The sequence below is a fragment of the Callithrix jacchus genome, chromosome 14 (assembly GCF_049354715.1).
Source record: "Callithrix jacchus isolate 240 chromosome 14, calJac240_pri, whole genome shotgun sequence".
In the NCBI taxonomy this organism is placed as follows: domain Eukaryota; kingdom Metazoa; phylum Chordata; class Mammalia; order Primates; family Cebidae; genus Callithrix; species Callithrix jacchus.
The window spans coordinates 92,168,801-92,187,799 of NC_133515.1; the positions used below are offsets into that span (position 1 = coordinate 92,168,801).

At 46.0% G+C, this 18,999-nt stretch overlaps 1 long non-coding RNA gene across 1 annotated transcript in view; it reads left to right on the top strand.

The window, feature by feature from the left end:
- The window catches only part of LOC144579384 (uncharacterized), a 33,186-nt gene extending 17,055 nt beyond the window's left edge, over positions 1–16,131 (top strand). Inside the window, exon 3 of the long non-coding RNA XR_013526813.1 lies at positions 15,897–16,131. This is a non-coding gene — a long non-coding RNA (uncharacterized LOC144579384). The remainder of the gene's footprint in view (positions 1–15,896) is intronic.
- The last annotated feature ends 2,868 nt before the right edge of the window (positions 16,132–18,999 follow it).

Sequence of the window (18,999 nt, forward strand, 5' to 3'; positions counted from 1 at the left end):
TGATTTTGAAGGAAATCCCATAAATCAAGTAATTTTACCTATAAATATTTCAGTGTGTTTTTCCAAAAGATCAAGTATTGCTCCTTTAATAAACAAGATAAACCTCTTGCTTATCCATCCCAGCCTGTGGGAAGGTGGACCTTTTGAAAAGTGAGGTCATACTTAAGGTGTTGCTAGCTTCCCTTGGGGATCCAGACCTACCAGCCTCCTGGGTTTTCAGTCTAGAGATGTAAACTACAAACAGAATAACAAATGATGCAATGTGTAATAGCCCCTGTGTTGTGAGGGCCACTCCTAGGCGAGCACAGACAGTCAGCCGTCTAGGCTGTGTTAACTGGGTCATTTAGCTCCAAGCAGACTTGAGTTACTAACTGCAGAGGAGGCGAAGAGAAACGAAGAGGTTTAGTACAGTCAGGGGAAAAGAGATGGGCTTTCATTTAAAACACACTTCCATTGTCTGTAATAGGGCAGGACGGGCCTAATTAGAAGTGGAACAACACAGATGCAGGCAGCACAAGCAGGCGGATCTGCTCCTGCTTAGGAACCATTTGTAGGTTGAACAGAGCCAGGATGGGAGTTTGATCGGAGGCTGGAGAGCATCCCGAGTCCTTGATCTTTGCCTCCTCTCCCACGCTGTCACTGGGGTTCAAGGTCAGCTGTGAAAAGGAAAGAGGCAGGGGTGTGATAGTCTTCAGCCTTGTCTTCCCAGGACAGGGTGATTTGCACTAACAAGTGCTTGTTCATGCTTCTTTTTTCCGGCATGGGCTCACAACAAGCCTGTGCTGTGACAGTTTCCTTCCCACTCTACAGTGAGGAAGCTGGTGCAGCAGCAAGCCAGGAGAGCAGGAGTCACAGGGCTGCAGATGCCATCCAGGGATAAGCCCTTGGCATCACCCCTTATAGCTTTCATACTTTCAGAAGTGAGGTTCCCTCTCTGATACTCGAGTCCCAGCTATGACCCACCCTCTGATGGTTCCATAAGAAAGCCCTGTTCCAGACTGAACCCCTCTGTGGCTTCTAAGTAGGGCCAGCTTCACCATGAATCCACACCTGGAAAAGGCAAGTGTTTCAGGCTGCTAATTATGGGATTCAAATCCCAAGTGGATAGATGAGACCCTAGTGCCTCCATAACTCTGCTTTTCCGTGTGAGCTGGGACTTTGGTCCTCTAAGCTCTTATCTAGCAATAAGAACCTTTACCATTTCCTAGATCTCCAGGGAATTTTCTATCAGAAAGTTATCCAAGTATCACAGAGAAGAAATTCACAGGGTTGAAGTCCAGAGATACATATCGGAGTCCCAGATCTAATACTGGTTAACTTTTGGACCTTTAACTTGTCATCTTTAGAAAGGGGCAATAGTAGCGGCACTTGCGGGATTGTGTGTAAGTCAAATCAGATAATTCAATCTTTAAGATCATTCTGTATTGTTTATGTTGTTGTCATTATTATTTAAAAAGTCATTAGGTTTATAAGTCAAACATGACTCGGTCTGCTTATCTCTGTAGCATGATGTTACTACATCCAATAGCTAAAGAAAAGAATACTCTAGGCTGGGCGCAGTGGCTTAAGCCTGTAATCCCAGCACTTTGGGAGGCTGAGGCGGGTGGATCACGAGCTCAAGAGATCGAGACCATCCTGGTCAACATGGTGAAACCCCGTCTCTACTAAAAATACAAAAAATTAGCTGGGCGTGGTGGCACGTGCCTGTAATCCCGGCTACTCGGGAGGCTGAGGCAGGAGAATTGCCTGAACCCAGGAGGTGGAGGTTGCAGTGAGCCGAGATCGTGCCATTGCACTCCAGCCTGGGTAACAAGAGCAAAACTCCATCTCAAAAAAAAAAAAAAAAAAAAAAGAATACTCTGATCCTGCCATTCATTGGCTCGTGTAATTTCAGTGAAACCTACCACTCCTTCCTCCCTCTGTCTCACAAAAAAATTAAAAAGAATAATGCTGATAGTTGGTTATAACAACACCAATGCTGAATTCCTTCTCATTTCAATTTCCTGGCCTCAGCTCAATTCTTCTGGAGTAGGCTGTTTGCATTTTTCCCCCCGACTCTTTCCGTAAGAACACAGAATATTCACAAGGTAAAACATTTTCCTTTAAACAGATTTTCCTAAAATCCTAATGTTATTAATGGATTCTTGGTCTTTCCTGGAAGACACTAACCCAAATAGCAGACACAATTTAAAAATTATACAGTTATAGTTTCTCAAAAAATAGGGTTTATCTATTTGTTTATTCAACAACAATTCACTGAGAATTTACCATGTGCCATGTCCTTTGCTAGGCATTATGGGATCAAAAGGTGGAAACTTCAGGTTCCTGGCCTCAAGGAACTTACATCTAGGAAGCAGATAGGAAAACAAGCAGAGGGATAAAAATGTGTGAGAAGTTAAAGGGAGTGGTGGGCTTTGTCTGGAAGGGCAGAGACGGGCTCCTGGCTTGGTTCACTTACTACCACTCCACATCCTTCTTCCTGTCACTGCTTTGCCTCCTCCTACAGACCTCACTTTGGAGTCCTCTGGCCCAGAGGCCTCTCAACTAGAGGTGGATGTGGCCACCTCTGTCTTGGATGCTATAGCTCTCATTTACACTTTTTTCAGCCCCAAGACTGTAACTTATAGGCTTTGGGTATCTGTTCTTAGGGATTCCAAAGTATTTTCAGGAAGGCCTCTGGGAGGGTAGGCAGAGGGAGGCTGGGTCTAACCCATTTCACTGACCTCTCCTTTCTCTCTACTCTCTCCAGCTTGCAAGGCTGCAGGAGCCAAGGGCTCAGAGTCCTGCTGGTGCTGAAGGGATGATTGAGACTTTCTGAATCCCTGGGTTGTTGTGAACTTGAAAGAGGAGGTGTTAGAAAATAGATCAAATGGGCCATTATACCTGGGTCTTCACTGAACACCTAATGTGTGCTCTTCTCTGTATTGGCCAAGCTGAGCGCGCTGGAGGTAGGTAGCAGGGGTGGAGTGGAGGCTCCCAAGAAACCAGAAATGACCAGAGTAAAATGCTACATGCTCAACCCTGAGCTGGGCCTTGCTATAGTCTGTGAGTTGGGTGGGGATGGTCTGTGGCCTTCCAGGAATCCAAGCTGCACAGGGGTAGTGTGTGGGGATATCTGGCTGAGCAGGACAAGTTAAAAATCCCCCGGCCACATGTGGGTGAGAGTTTGGCAAGGTTAAAGGTGCTCAGAGGAGTAGAGACTCTTTAGTCTGCAGTGGCTAGAGAAGATTTTTGAAAGAGGGCAGGACAGAGAGTTAAGGTTGGGGCTCAAAGATTCTGACGGACATTGATGAGGCTAAGAGGGGTTGTATGATGTCACTTTTGTGTCTCTGTTTCCTCGAGGTTTGGAGGTGGTGCTTTGTAATATTGATCGATCCATGTACTGGTTTTGGGTTGAGTTCAAGACTGGAGAGAATCCCAAAGGTCTCTTTTGTTCATTCCACTGCTTTACTTTCTCGTTGCATGCATTTCCTTGCCCTAAATAGAGATATTAGACTCTCCCTGTGTTTAATTAGATTTTGTTTTTTAAAATTCTATCAGAAATCATTTTGAATGGCTCTCCATAGCAAAAGGTTAATTTAGCCAAGTGTTAGGCATTGTATATTCTGAACAAATGCTTGAAGTGACTACCTTGCATGAATTACACCCCATCTATAACTCAATCCATATTTTTTGCTGATCTCTGGAATGGTATATCTAATCGCTTGCTGGACATTTACCTGCATTGCCAATAGGCACTTCAGAGTTATTGTTCTAAAACTTTGCTTCATCTCTGTCACCACTGACCCCTACCTCACCACATGCAATCAGCCTAATCTGCCTTCCTCAAAGACAGCATAGCGAAAACACTAGGGCATCTCTGGGTCTTTCTTCCACGTTGCTTACCTCTACCTAGAGATGGGGTCTGTTTCACACTTCTAGCTATGAAATAACTGAATCCCACCCTTTCTTGCCCCCCATTTGCTACAATATTATCCAAGCTTCATCAGCATGTCGCTGAGGTTATTCAGTAGCACATAAGTTGGAGGGCTGGCCTGAAAGAAAAATCTGACTTATCAATCTCTTGCTTAACACCTACCTGTGGATTTGTCCGTGGAATGAAAACCAAGGTTCTAATCATGGCTCACGGAGTCCTCACCTTCTTGCTCCCATCTGCCTTTCCAGCCTCACTTTCTCATGCCCTGAGCAAATTCTGGATGATCTCGCACGTGCCACCTACGTGTTATGCTGTCTTTGCACATGCCCCCAAATATGCTCTCTTACCCTTTCCTCATTTCCACATCTGGAAAAACCTGCCTCTGGGACCTAACATTATCTCCTCACCGAAGCCTTCTCTGACTGCTCCAGCCAGGGTCACCCCCTCGCGTGGGCTTCCATGCCACCTTGGATTACCACATTTTATCATAATTGTGTTTAAATGTGTATTATGATGATCTGTCAGACTGAGAGGGAAGGGATTACTGTCTTATCCATCACGGACACTTCTGTACCAAGCTGAATGCTCTGTAAGTATTTGTTAATGGTTAAAATAGAAAGGAGCTTAGATCTTTTTTTAAAAAAAAATCTCCTGGTTTAATTATTCTTAAATTCATTTATTTATTCATGCATTCATTCACTCCCTGTACAAACATTTACTGAGTACCTACTATGTGGGAACTGCCCCCCTTCCTATAGGCACAAAGCCTTGATTAAACAGACATAAAAGAGGAACAGCTGCCAATCCATTCACCAGGAAGCTGTGCTCCACAGGCCTTCATTTAAGAATCCTGGAGCTTCAGTTTCCTTTCGTCAGCTTTTTTCTTAATGGCCAAACTCATGGTGGCAGTGACAATGGATTCTGCATTAGTATTAAAAATTTATTCAATAAATAATGGATTAGAACCCCTGTTTAATAATTATTAATGCACTGCAATTTCAGTTGCCCAAATCTCAAGATGTTTTAAACATAACTAATTGAAAACACAATTAACAGCAACTTGCTGAAATAAATCTGAAAGGGAGAACACCCTTGAAAACCTCAGACTATAAGGGAAAAAGTTCAAAAGCAGCCCTCCCCCCATGCCACCCCAAGAGGAGGAGTTGATGTTGAACTCCAGCAGGGAAGGATGGCGGTCCCTGGTGGGGTCTGGGACTTGCAAATTGGTTTAATAGCAGTTTCTCCGTAGACACTGAAACTTCAGGTGGCCACTTTATCATGCCTGGGAACAGAGGGGATTTACCTCGCCAGTATGCTATGCTCACATATGTCAGATGGGCCTTTAGAGAGAGGTTGATTTGGTGACCTCATTATGCATAAACTCAACAAAAGAAGTCCAGACCTTGGAGTCTGGCCATGCATTGAGGCTGGGTGTTGTCTCCAACCTGGTGAGTGGCAGATCTGTGGCTGGGAGAGCTGGGCTCCCAGCACTGAACTCTCTGCTCACTTGCAGGCCCTCATGTTCCCATGTTCTTTCTGTGATTGGTTCTGTTTGTCTTGACTCAGCAAAAACAGTACTGCTGAGTCTTTGGATCAAGGGCTTACTACAAGTGACCTTTGGCTTTCTTGCTTCAGCGAGAGTCTGCAAAGGCGGAAAATGCGTCAAGGCTTTCAGAGGATGGACCGTGGGCTGGTTTTGGGCTCCAGGATTCTAGAGGGGCCCTGAAGAAAGGTAGTGGGCTCTTTTTGTCTTTTTATACCTGTTCCTATTCTATTTTTGATTCCAGAAAAGTCTTCCTGTTCATATTTGCTTTTGGGCTTGGGTATACTTACCTCCTTGTTTCCTTCAGACCTTCACAGGTCTTTAAATTTTTTGCAGGTATTTCAATGAGACATTGTAGGGAAATTAATCCACTACAGGGTCAGCCAGTGGCAGGCACTCAGCACATGGCAATTCTCCTTCTGCTCTCAGCCTTGTCTATGGCCTCTGCATGGTTAATCCATTCTCAGGATGGTCAACCCTGCTGAGGGTGTGTTTTCAATAGGATAATAATACAGTTCTTGGACACATGGATATTATTCCTGGAGAACAGAAGGTAGCTAAGGAGGAAGCTGCCCACTCTGGGGTTCAGTCTGGAGAGCAGTGTGGCTGGGCTTGAGATATGGGTCAGGGGGCAGTAAGCAATGTAACCAGAGATGTAGAATGAGGATATGTTGCAAATTATGTGGAAAGCTAGGTTAGCAAGCTTGAGCATCATCTTAAGGGGGACAGTGAGGAATTTTAAGCTAGAAGGTAGCATGGACTTTGGTTTAAATTGTATGCAATAGAGCAGCGGTTCTTAAAATTTATTGAGTGTCAGGATTATCTGGAAGGCAGGCTGAAACATGGGTGCTGAACTCTACCTCTAGAATTTCTGATTTAGTAGTTCTGGGAAGCGGCCTGAGACTTTACATTACTATGATGTGTCCAAGTAACGCTGCTGTGGATTCAAGGACTACACTTTGCAAACCATTTCTGTAGAGGATGCCCGCGGGGTGGGTAGGCCTGGAGTCATGGAGCCATTTAGGAAATTGGCACAATAATCCAGCTGGGAGTTGATGCCAGCTTGATTTAAAGCTGTGACTCTAGAAAGAAGGGGAGATACCACAGAAGAAGGGTCAGTATCAGTAACATTTGATGGTCCAATAGATGAGTGGGAAATAGTAGTCTTCCAAGGTTTTTCCCACTGATAACATTGGAAACACGGTAGTGCTTCTCATAAGAAAGGGCATGGAGCAGAGGGATCCTGGTCAGGATGGAGGGACATTGTCTGGCTGATGGTTCCAAATGATCCCAGGTGCAGGTGCAAGAAACCTAGAGTAGGGGCTGCATTCTAGCTGGGTCTTTTTGGTGCAGTAGTGCCCTGCAGAGGGAGTGTTTCCAGGAAGGTACCATAGGGCTAGCACTGGGGTGAGTGGAGCAGGGTGTCTAGTGTATAAAATTGAGGGGGACATCCACTGCCAGCGTCGTGCAAACTTTACTTGCCTCTGAATATGAGCTCCTCATTAAATTTTACCACCTAGCTGCCTCACTTGACTCCCCCTAGCTGCAAGGTTTGGTGATGCTGCTGCTGTTGTTTGCAGCCTGGAAGGAGCCTAGTGAGGTCAGCATGGTGAAGGAAGGGCTGCGGAGCCAGCGTTGGTATTGAGTCCCATCACTGGCATTTCCGTCTTTATTAGAACAAATGATGAGATCATCCTTTAGCCAGAGGCTGCCCTACTCCCGCATACAACTTCTATTGAACCAAATCTTGTGTGCACAGGGTTGTTGAATGGAGCTGAGCTCAGAGATGGCTGGAAAGCCTTGCAGGTCTAGAGTCTTCTGTGGGGAATGTGTGTGCATGCTCCAATGGCATTAGCAACACGTGGTATTTCTGTACTGGCTGAGCCAATGGGAAGAGCCAGCTGTTCTTCAGAAGACCAAAGACCAAGTCTTGCAGCTTCTTTCTTGAACATACTTTTAAATGCACTGCTTTTGGTTGTTGTTTGTTTTTGTTTCTGTTTTTGTTTTAAGGACTTAATCTATGGAGCTCCATCATGCAACCAAAGCAATCCAAGTTTAATCTCTGAGCATTCATCTCTCAAGTTCAGATTTTTCTTCCCGCTTCTCAGCTGGAGCATTCCCTAACTTCTGAATGTCTAAAAATACCCAGCGTGGTTCCCTCTACAAAACACCAGCACCCTGCCAGCTGTTAAATAAATAAACTAAAAAAAATGCTGTAGTTGTGAAATAAGATATATTTAATTAAATAAAAAAGGAAAAGCAAGTGCTATTACAAGAACATAAAACTGTAAGGCATAAGATAAAAACTAAATTACTACAAGGCAGCTCGATCCAATCTAATCCTTGAAGATAAAGATGAAACCAGAAAATTGCATGTATTGAGAAATCAACATAAGCCCTGAGCAAATATTAACTAGAGATCTATAAACTGGTTGATAATAAACAGTACTATGAACATTAGGATTAAGAAAGAATGGAAGCAGAGCCACACTGGGGTAAGGGGGACTTGGGTTCATCTCTCCAAGTTGCTTGGAGCAAGCTTTTATGGGATGATCTTATTAGAGTGACTTTTCCACTAGCTAATTTCAGTAAATCTGGAAAGAAAAAAGTGAATGGTGTGAAGGTATCTGGCAAATTTCTATCTATCAGCTTTTGAAAGACACAAAGATTGATGTGATCTCATCTTACCAGGCTATAAAATGGAGCCTGTAGATAAAACATTTAGCTTTTACCATGGGTTTCGAAGTTAGCTATTGGCATGATTTTAACAGTGTATTTAAGCATGAAGAATGGGCCAATTACATATTAAGCAGCCTTTTTTTATGGTTCTAATAAAGGTCCATTTAGACGTTTATACTGACAACTCAGTTCTTTGGAAGGGCATTTTTCAAGTTGCCCACTAAAAGAGGACATTTCACAGTTAAAAAAAAAAAGAAAAAGGGAAAGGAAAAAAAAAAAAAGCCTGCTATTAGCTGGAGAATGTTCCAGCTTTCAGAGATGTGGTTTGTACAGAGGCTGGGCCTTCTGATGGAGAAGTTCACAGTGGCAGCTGGAAAAATCAAGCTAATTCACAGGTGAAGGTGTCCTCTTTGTCACAGTTTCAGGCTCTGGGATAAAGCTGCTCCACTGAGAGAACTCAAGCATGTCACACCCCACACAGGGAGCTTCTGAATACAGTCTGAATGGGAAACAGACTCTGTAGAGTGAGAGGGGCGGCCAGTGGGTGGAGAACGCAGCCCCTCCATCACATCAAGGTCCAGGAACAGCCAGGGCCTCTGAGGGAATGGGAAGACCTTCTGGGGACAGAGTTAGCGTTCTTAGGCCCCTGGGGATGTAGGTGACTCGGGGACTCAGAAACATGGTTCGTTCTTTTTTTTGCCTCTAGTGAGACTCCATCTAAAGTGTTCCTGACAGAAAGAGATCCTTCTGTGCTCTTAGCTCTGGAAAGGAGACTGTGCCACCTCCTGGAGTTGGGAGCTAGGCTTGAGTCTTGGCATTCATTCATTGTCAGTCTTCTTGCGGCCTTAAACTCTTGCTGCCAGCTCCTTGAAGATAGGAGCTTGTAGTGGTTGGCTAGGGCTTCCAAAATGAAATACCACGGAATGGGTGGCTTAAAGAATGGAAATGTATGTTCTCACAATTCTGGGAGACTGAAGTCCAAGATCAAGGTGTTTCAGGATGGGTTTCTTCTGAGATCTCTCTTCTTGGCTTATAGATGGCCATCTTACTGCTGTGTAAAGACATGGTCCTCACTTTTTGTGTGTCTGTCCTCATCGCCTCTTCTTATAAGGACACCTGATTCTTATAAGGATTAGGGCTCACTGCAATGACATCATTTAACCTTAATCACCTTTTTAAAGGCCCTTCTCCAAACACAGTCCCATTATGAGGTACTTGAGGTTAGAACTTCAACATATGAATTTTGGAGACAGGCAATTCAGCCTATGGCAGGACTGCATCCTAATCCTGTTTGTATAACTGGGATGTAAATACATCACATCTACTCTGCCTCTAGATGTTTGCTCAATACATGAGGGTCAAAAAGTAAACCTCATGTCGTCCCCCATTCTGTTCATGGAGAACAGGAGGGAAGATGTCCTGCGTATGAATTTCTGTTGCAAGGTAAGAAAACCATTTTACTTTCAAAGCATCTGCAAGTGTGATTCTCAACCATTCCTGAGCTCCTTCTCCAGGGCTTCTCATCTAATTGACCAGCTCATGGTTCAGACCTGGATATTTTTTCAAAGCTCCTCAAGTGATTCTAATGTGCAGCCAAGATTGACAAACCACAGTTGTCAGGATTTCTGGGTGCAAAGGGGTGACCCTCAAGGGCAGGTGACTTGTTCGGCAAGTCATTTCCGATGCATTGGTAGACCCCTTGACGTGGTCTGGAAGCAGGAGAGAAGCCCCCTGGCTGTTTTGTGTGATGATGTACAAAGGATCCTCATGGTGGTCAGGGAAGAGTACTTGTAGATTTGGCCCAAGTGTCTCCCAGGAAAGAGAGTCCAAATGAAGGACTTTATAAAGTGAAGTGATCACAGGAAGCTCTGGGCTGATTCAAGGCACCAGTGAGGTTATTTCAGACTGAATAAGTCGGATCATGGAAAGAGTGGAGTGTCAAGGATTGTTGTTGAACAGAAGGCTTGGATGAAATGCTGAGACCTATCTCCAGGGATAAAGCATATGGCAAGTCAGAAATGGAAGAACAGAAGAGGGACTCTCTTCCAGAAGAACGGGTTAGCTGACCTCAGCTCTGGGAAGCAATGCTAGGAACTGGGGTGTGGTTGTGAGAATAGCTCCTATGAGGAGCTTCAGTGCTCTTGAAGTTTTGTACAATGATTTGTGTCTCATTTACATGTTATTACCTCTCTGTTATCATTCCTTGGAGTTGCAAACAGTCCTTTTGTAGACTATCCATAATTCCAGCCTTTGTAGGACAAAAAGAAGGGGCAGAGAGGGAGGGGCGTGTGGCCACTCTCGCCTCCCCTGCCCTGACTGCGGTGGTGGTGGCGGTGTACAGTGCAGCAATTCTTCTGTCTGGATGCACTTTAGAAACAAGTGGGAGCTTTTAAAAAACACTAGTGTCTGGGCCAAACCTGGACTGGTTGAAGCTATCTCCAGGGGTGGGGCTGAAATAGCAAGGGCTGACAGCCTGTGATACAGATGGGTGGTAGTCCTGTAGCTTCAGGGAGGGAAGGCGTAAGACCCAGGACAACTTTGGGAGAAGCGAGATTGAGAAAGAGTACATGAGACGGGCCTGCCTTACTGCTTTACAGGTACCTGATGAAGGTCAGCCACAATGCGTTAGTGGGAGTGAGGTCTGGGCTACTTGTGTATTCCTAGTACCAGGTAAACAGCTTAGTACAGAGGCTGGCATCATTTCTGCAGTGCTTCTCTGGATACTGGCATTATATAGTCATTAGGAGTATGTTGGAATATCTGCCAAAATGCTGGAAAAGTATGAGGAAGCCTAAGTAGTACAACTAGTAATGCACAGAACTGCTTTTTTATATTTCATCCACGTGCACCCTATTTCAGTTCCCCCTGCTGTATTCCTGATAGAGACTGACTGACCACAGTCCTTCACATCAGTAAAGACTCAATGTTATGTGCTCAGCACATTGACTTCCAGGAAGCTACACTTGAGTTGTGAGGATAAAGTATGTCCACATGAAAATATCAATTTTCACCCAAGTCCAAGTGCTTTGGGAACAGTCTGCTGCATACCCGGTGCAGGCACTTAGAGGAAGGATTGCTCCCTGAGGACTGGAAGGAAGTTGGATCCGCAGACAGTTAGAGGCTTGAGCTGAACCTTACAGGACGAGGATGTTTTGTGGCTGGGGAAGGGAAAAGGTCTTCTTTGTAGAAGTGAGCACGTGGGGTACAGAGTGGTGTATATTATGGGGAGTGGGATAAAGCAGTGGTACCTAAAGCCTGACTGCACTGGGGGTGATGTAGGCAATGCCACATAATAGATCTGGGAGCTTTGCTTCTCTGGGTGTTATGACTCAGTTCTGATCCTGCTCCACTGAACTCCCTGCCTTCCATCTCTACAGTGCTATGACAGTTAAGGCAGGGAGCTACTGAAAAGCTGCCAGAGACACACATCACTGAGTTGATGGACACTAAGCTGACATAGATGGGATGGAAGCCACGGACTAGAAATCAAGGGGCAAGAGGCCGATGGGGAAGAAGCAGTTGCCTTGTTTTAATAATGAAAGAGGGAAAAGATGAGATGTAGATGATGTCATCCTGGACCCAAAGGTCCCTTAAAGTATTCTTGTCTCTTCCACTGTCTTTTGCTATGTGACCATATTCCTGATCTACCTTAAGGAGTCCTATTTTCCTTTTTTTGTTAAGAGTCCTATTTTTAAGTCATTAATTGTTTTCTTACATTTTTAGAGATTTTCAAGTTTCTCTTAATCCCTTGTAAATCCTGTGCATTTCAGAGGTAACCTAGAGAGGCTCAGAGTGCCCTGGAGATATTGCTAAATCTCCAAATACTCGATTTTTTGGAGAAGCTTTTTTCGTCATCCACCCCTGCATTTAATTCACTTAATTCCTGTGTGTTTGTGAGTGGCGAGGTCCCATGTGCAGGGGCCAGGTACTGACAGAAAACAAAGTAAATCAAACATCAGGCCTCACTTCCTGGAAGAGAAGTGGGCTATATGGGAATTTCTATTAAGCACATTTTAAAATCAGATATGTATTTGTAGGAAGAAAAGTAACTCTGGTTTATACTGGTTGTAATTATACTTAACTGACAAGCTTTTAAAAAATCATCCCTTTATAGGAAACGACAATGCACAAAGTTAAATCAACAAGGCTTTGCTAGTCACAATAAAGCACAACATTTAAGTGAAAAGAAACACTCTGAGACTGAATGTCTAGGTCAGAATCATGATATGGCGAGGGCTTTTGTAGAAGTTCTTCAGCCCGATTGTTTGCATCCAAGGGAATGCTTTTTTTCTCATTGTTTGAACTTGCCAGCCTCCTCCCCATCTCTGAGGCCCTGAGGACCTGCAGAGGATGTCAGGGGAATCCTTGGATGGGAGCAGAAGAGTTCAAGGCATGGGGGCCGCCCAGTTAGCAGAGAAGGACGGGTGGATTATGAGCTTGTGCCTGTGCAGACTGTCCCATTCCTGTCTTGATCGCTTCTTTATCTAGTGAACTGGCAGCCTTGGCCTCATTTGAAGCTCTAAGGATGTCACAGGACCTCTGTTTTGCTTAGTGAAGATGCCCAAACTGGAGTAGAGGGCAACAGTGAGAGAGGTAGGCCCTCCCACACAGCCTCCAAGTTTCGGCGTGAGGACCAGGCAAAGCTGCAGTGAATTTCTGTGACATCAGTGGGATGTGAAGTAGTGAAAGTTCCCAGGGGAGGAGAGTACATCAGGAAATGCTCTGTTGGGCTCCCTGGGGAACACAGGGACAAGGAGGTCTGTGCCTTCCAGGGTCACCTAATAGCAAGCACTCAAAAGCTCCTTGCTGGGAGGTGGCGGGGAGAGATGCCCAGCCCTCGCAGCCTAGAGGAATTTATCCTCTTGGTGAAGTAGATATGGGACAAGAAAGGACTCTCCACAGTGACATGTGGGTTATATGATGGAAAAATGTGGTGGCTCAGGAGCCTGGCTGCTGACCCCAGAGACAAAGGGAGGTACTGATTTGGTGGGGGGAAGCCTCAGGTAACAAGGGGGGCCGGGCATGGCAGCTTGTACCTTAGTCTCAGCACTTTGGGAGGCCGGAGTGAGAGGTTCACTCGAGCCCAGGATTTCAAGACCACCCTGGGCAACATGATGAAACCCTGCCTGTACAAACAATACAAAAATTAGCTGGGTGTGGTGGTATGTGCCTGTAGTCTCAGCTACTGGGGATGCTGAGGTGGGAGGATTGCTTGAATCTCAGTGGTCAAGGCTGCAGTGAGCCGTGATTGTGCCACTGCACTCCAGTCTAGGTGAGAGAGCGAGACCCTGTCTTAAAAACGAAAACACAAATAAAAACAGAAAACAAGCAAGGATCCCCCTGACTTTCCAACTTCTACCCAATGTGCCAATGTTGGCCCAGGCCCTCTGGTCCCATTGGCCCCTGCCACTCCATTCTAGGGGAGTGGTGTGTGTTTGTGTGTATATATGTGTGTGTGTGTGTGTGTGTGTGTAGGGTGGGCAGGATCTGGAATAAAAGAGCATCTGCAAGCCTCTGCAGAAACTGACCCACCCTTACCCTATTCAGTGCAAGGCAGGCCAGCTGGAGAGGTGGGCTGGAGGTCTAGGGGTAAGCCTGCTGCCTCAGTATGAGCAATGAGGACAAAATAGTTGGAGTGAGTAGAAGGCGATTTCTCACTTTTCTAGGGCTACCCTAACAAAATACCACAAACTGAGTGGTGGCACTAAAAACAAAAACAGAAAAACCCAGAAGAAATGTATGGTCTTGGTTCTGGATCCAGGAGTCTGAGATCAAGGTGTCCGTGGTTGCTTGGCTCTCTCTGAGGGCTCCAAGGAGGAATCTGTTCCAGGCCTCCCCCAACCCCTGGCTTCCGGTGATTTCCTGGTGGTCTTTGGTGTTCCTTGGCTTGTAGATGCAACTGCCCTGCATCTCTGACTTCAGCTGCAGGTGGCGTTCTCCCAGGTGCATGTGAACCTCTGTGTCTGAATTCTCCTCTTTTGTAAAGATGCTGGTCATAATGGATTAGAGGTTCACCCCAATGACTTGATCATCTGAACAGACTCTATTTCCAAATTAGGTCCTTTCGCAGGTACTGGGGGTTAGAACTCCAACATCTTTTTGGGGAACGCAATTTGGCTCATAATGAGGGCCAATGATGCCATTGGGTCATAGGTGAATGGGGAAGAGTGTGGGTTTTAGGAACAGGCGTGGGTGTAGCCCTGCAACATGGTTTCAGGGTGAATGCTGCTTCACAGAGTTAGTGTGAGGGTGACATCTACAGACCCCTTGATATTTGAAGAGGATGCACATATCAGCTGTTATAGTAATAATGTGCCTCCTACATGTTCTCCTACTGAAGAGAGAGGTTATATCCTTATTCTCTTGTTTTCTCAGCTGTAAAGTGGGTTGAACAGATAGTGCATTAACCTGGCATGCAATCTGACAGCATGGTGGCTATATGAAAGGGTAGAATGTATCTACTGAACACACAGCATGTCTAGATCTTGGGGCCAGGGAGTTAAGATCATCTAGAAACAGAAGACCCAGGGAGTTTCATTAGGCTATGAGGACAAGAGATGTGGACCTCACGAGATGTGCTCAGGTCGGGAGTATAGCAGCTGCTGTGTGGCGTTGCACCGAGAAATGACATGTCCCGAATCTTTGCCTTTAGATGGGTTCCAAAGGATGCTATGTTAGAGATACTTCCTGGCCAGAATGCAGGTCACAATCCTGTCCTTGGGTCCCCTTTTCTGTGACCTCTGAGGTCCCTCCTAGAAACAAGAGCCTGTGACTTGCTTCTGGAAGGTCCTGGGACCTCAGCTGCCGCACAGTGAAGGGACATTTATATTAGGTTGGTGCAAAAGTAATTTCTTTGACTTTAGCAAAACCCACAATACTTTCACACCAACCTACTGTCTCGTCAACCAGTTCTGAATTTCTCTCTTTGGTAGCTCTATTGTTCATAAATACATACTCACCTTTAGTCTTCTAACTTAAATAAAGGGAGCCATTCATTGGAGGCAACAGTGGGTGACCAGCCCCCCACCACTGACCTTGATGGTGGAACCCTAGCAGGTGTTTTGGTCAGTGTCACTCTGTGCCTCACAGAGCCCATGGGTCGCCTGGGGTTTGCATGAACATATATGTTACTTTGGGATTTCTCTCCTGCCCCGCTCCAGTCCTCTTCTTGGTTGTTCTCATCCTCATTATTGTTCTTAGACTGTTCTTACATAAAGATGATAAACCCGCACCTTCCACCGCAGCCCGGAAGGGTCAATAGAGGAAGCAATGGCTGGCGATTTTTTTTCCTTGTACTGAAGCTGAGAAACATTGCAGCATACTTCAAACTTGAGCTGTGGCTGTGAATGTATTCACTCTTAAACTCATCTGTGAGGTTATTATATGCAGCTTTGATGTTACAGCAAGACTACCTGGGTCGTTTTGTTCCAATTACTCAGTGCAGAGGAGGAGGACTTCCATGCCACGTGACGGTGCCCAACTTTGATGTTTTGTTGAGGCTGCCTGTCTTGGGGCAGATGCATCAGGAGTGACACAGCACAGCTGGGGCATCATCTGGGTGGCAGGGCTCTAACCTGGGTGCTCTGCACACACAGTGCTCTGGCTACCTCAGCTCTGAGCAGCCGTGGTGGGGGGAGAAGCTGTAAGTGAGGGCCTATCAAGCACATTTCCCATCGCATCACAGAGGACTTGGAAATAACCTCATTTTCCTCAATTAGGAAGATGGAGATTGTAATGGCTGTACTTTGCTCTCCTCAGACGTCTTTCATCTGTGCATCACAAAGTGCTCTGAAAGCATGATTAACGAAGCTTCCCAACTCCCCAGACCGGCAGGCGTCCCACTGCCCTCTTCAGTCAAAGCTACATGGTTGAGGCCAGCTCCCCAGGTGAGCTTAGCATCATAAGAAATCTTGTTGACCCCCACGCAGGGCCAGGGCAGTGGCTGTTCACCTCACAGGATGGGGGTGGGGAGGGAGTGAGAGGCAGCCCAGTGCAGGGGAGATTCCTGGCTTGAGAGGCAGGGTCTGGGAGCCAGCCGCAGCTGTCCCGCTCACCTGTTGTCATAGTTTGGACCTGCCACTACCACAGCCACCACTGCCAGCCAGGTCTCAGAGCAAACTATGAAAACTGGAAGTGGATTTTGATGTCTCAGCTTCCTCCCGTCTCTGCCATTCTGAGTTGCCTGACAGCCATGGAATCCCCAGGCCAGGTGAGGTCTTGTCCGTTGATGGTATCCTCACTCAGAAGCCAGGGTGCTCCTGGATGCTACGGGATGCTCATGCCTCCCTTCTCCCAGAAGCTCCCCATATCACCTGGATCTTCCATTGCTACTGTATTCATGCTGCACAGGCTTCCACACACAAATTCTGCACACAACACCTTGTCAGATGGTCTCTCTGTTCAAATCACCCAGTATCAGCTTGGCCTGCCTTCCAAACCTTGCCTTCCATTCCTGCTCTCCTCTGCCTCTCCTCTAAGCAGAAACACAAGCTCGTTGTGGAGTTTTGCCACACTGGATTGCCTGCTTTGCTGCATTTGAGTCAGACCTCTTCCTCTAAAATCTTCCAAGCCTCTTGGAAAACCTTGGATTGTTGGTTCAGGCATGGACAGCCCCACCTACTGTGCTTTCAGAGCCTTTGTCACCTGTGGTGGCTGTCCCTCTCCCTGTTCCAATGCACTGTTCTTAGTATGCCATGGGTTGAGAACTAAACTCACTAATGTTTAAACTGTAGGAACAAGAAGCTGAGGTTTCTTTCCTGCGGTTGCTGATGTCTCTGGACGGACAGGGAGACCTCTAGCTTGGGTTCTCGGCTGCCTGGCAGCACCTCTTTTTTTCTTCCCCACTGTGCTCTGGATGGTTGAGGATGGCTGAGTTCTGGACAGATGGGATATAATGGAACTGTGCAGAAAGAGGACACAAAGAATGAGGCTCCAAAAATGGGGTAGGGGATTGCAAAGGTCCATTTTCTACTTGGAGGGGAATAAAAATAGAAACTAGAGCTTTTCTCATTATTATTGTTTGTGAATATATATGCTTCTATATACTGCATTTTGAAAAAAATTGTGATACTACAAAAAATTTTTTTCTACCAGTGTTTGGAAATCTGAAGCGCTTTCCAGATGAGAAAGTGGATGAGATGGAATCATGCTTTGGAGGATGGCATATCAACTGGGCAATATCAACTCTTATTCTTACCTAAGAGGTTGTGACCTGCCTTCTGCACATTCCTGTGGAGGGAGCTCGGCCTCAGAGAAGTGCTCACTCTGGGCTTTTGCCTGCTGTGCTGGGAGTCTGCCCTTAGCTTCCCCACTCCTGAGTTGCCACAATCTGCCACAAAAGCAGTTCTGAGGAAAAGCTGTATCTTGTTGTAGAGGTTTTCAAGTGTGAAACACACAGTAAAACTTAATTCTATCCTTTTTCTGGAACAAACAAAAAGAAAACTGCTGAAGTGGAAAATTCAGAATGGAAAATATAGGATAGCCATTAGGTTGGAGCTTTAAAAATTGAAAAGAATGCCTGTGTACTCCACATGTTTGCATGGGTGGGGGCCACCCATCTGTTGGGTGATGGTCAGTGGACTCCAGTCTGATGGGCTCTTCTGATGTGGGTGAGATGCTTCACGAGGACCACTATGTGAGCTTCTCTTGTGTTTGGCTTCATTGTCACTCCCAAGTTCATCTCTGCTTCTCCCCTCCCCCCAGCTCTAAACTCCTCATGGGCACATCTGCTGATGCCACTCAGCCTCAGGCTCAGTCCCAGATTAACCCTTCCGAATCCACAAGCAGCTTCTGTGCCACTCCTGGGACTCTGTAGGACCCAAAGTCCAGGGGACCAGTCATCCTGCTATGCTCTTCAGGGTCTCTGCTACTGGGTCTCTTCTGCCATCAATCTTGGGACAAGCATCCTCAAGGGCAGCCCTCAAGGTGTGGGACTTGACTGAATCCTGACTCCTGAATTCTGCCTTCACAACTGGCCTTCTTCTCTGCTTTAATCAAGCTTAGCAGTCACCCTGCCTGCCCCTTTGATTGGTGATCAAAGTCCTTGCTGGCATCTCTCACCATTACAGGACATACTTGACCTCCTGTCTTAGTGCCCCGGCAGGCTGAGCTGCAGAGAGGGACAGTCATGGCACAAATTATGGGCAGTAAGGAGTTAACAGATCTCTAGGGAGGACTTCTAAGGGGAGAATTTTGAGGACAACACTGCCACATCATCTGGCAGTGCACAAAAAAGGCTGGGTGGGAGTGAGATATGGGAAGGGAGATTAAACAGTCTGCCCAAGCATGACTCAAGGATCACACTGGGATGCCATCATGATGGGATCCTTTTTGGATGTTAAATTGATAGAAAGTAATTTAATAAAGATGGTGAATTTTCTTTGTCATTTCTTGGGTTCCACAGGGCCAACTGCAGGACTCAATATTCCATTAATTATGGTATTCTCAGGTGGTCCTGAAGCTAATAATGGATTGTCCCAAGGGACAACTGCATTTGTTTTACCACTTTAATTTGTACAGCAGGGTACACAGCTTCTGATGATCCATCATTTCCCAAATGCCCTGGGATGCTCTTCTATGACCTGTTAGTATCACCCTGTTGGCAGAAATGTTCGGGTAGCCACCAAAGGTGTGCGTTCTGTATCATTGCATAGAGCTGCTACCAGGAAGTTGCTTTCTGGCAAGGGATACCTTGCATATAGGTGGGGCCCTGGGCCAAGATGTTGCTAATAGAAATTGTTGAGAGGAACTGATGAGTGTCATGTCTGGTTCTAGGGAGTTACCAAAGTCTTCTCCTATTTGCTGGCTGGTTGGAGAAACCATTGAGGACTTAGAGTGGGGAGAGCCACAATACAGAAGGAGC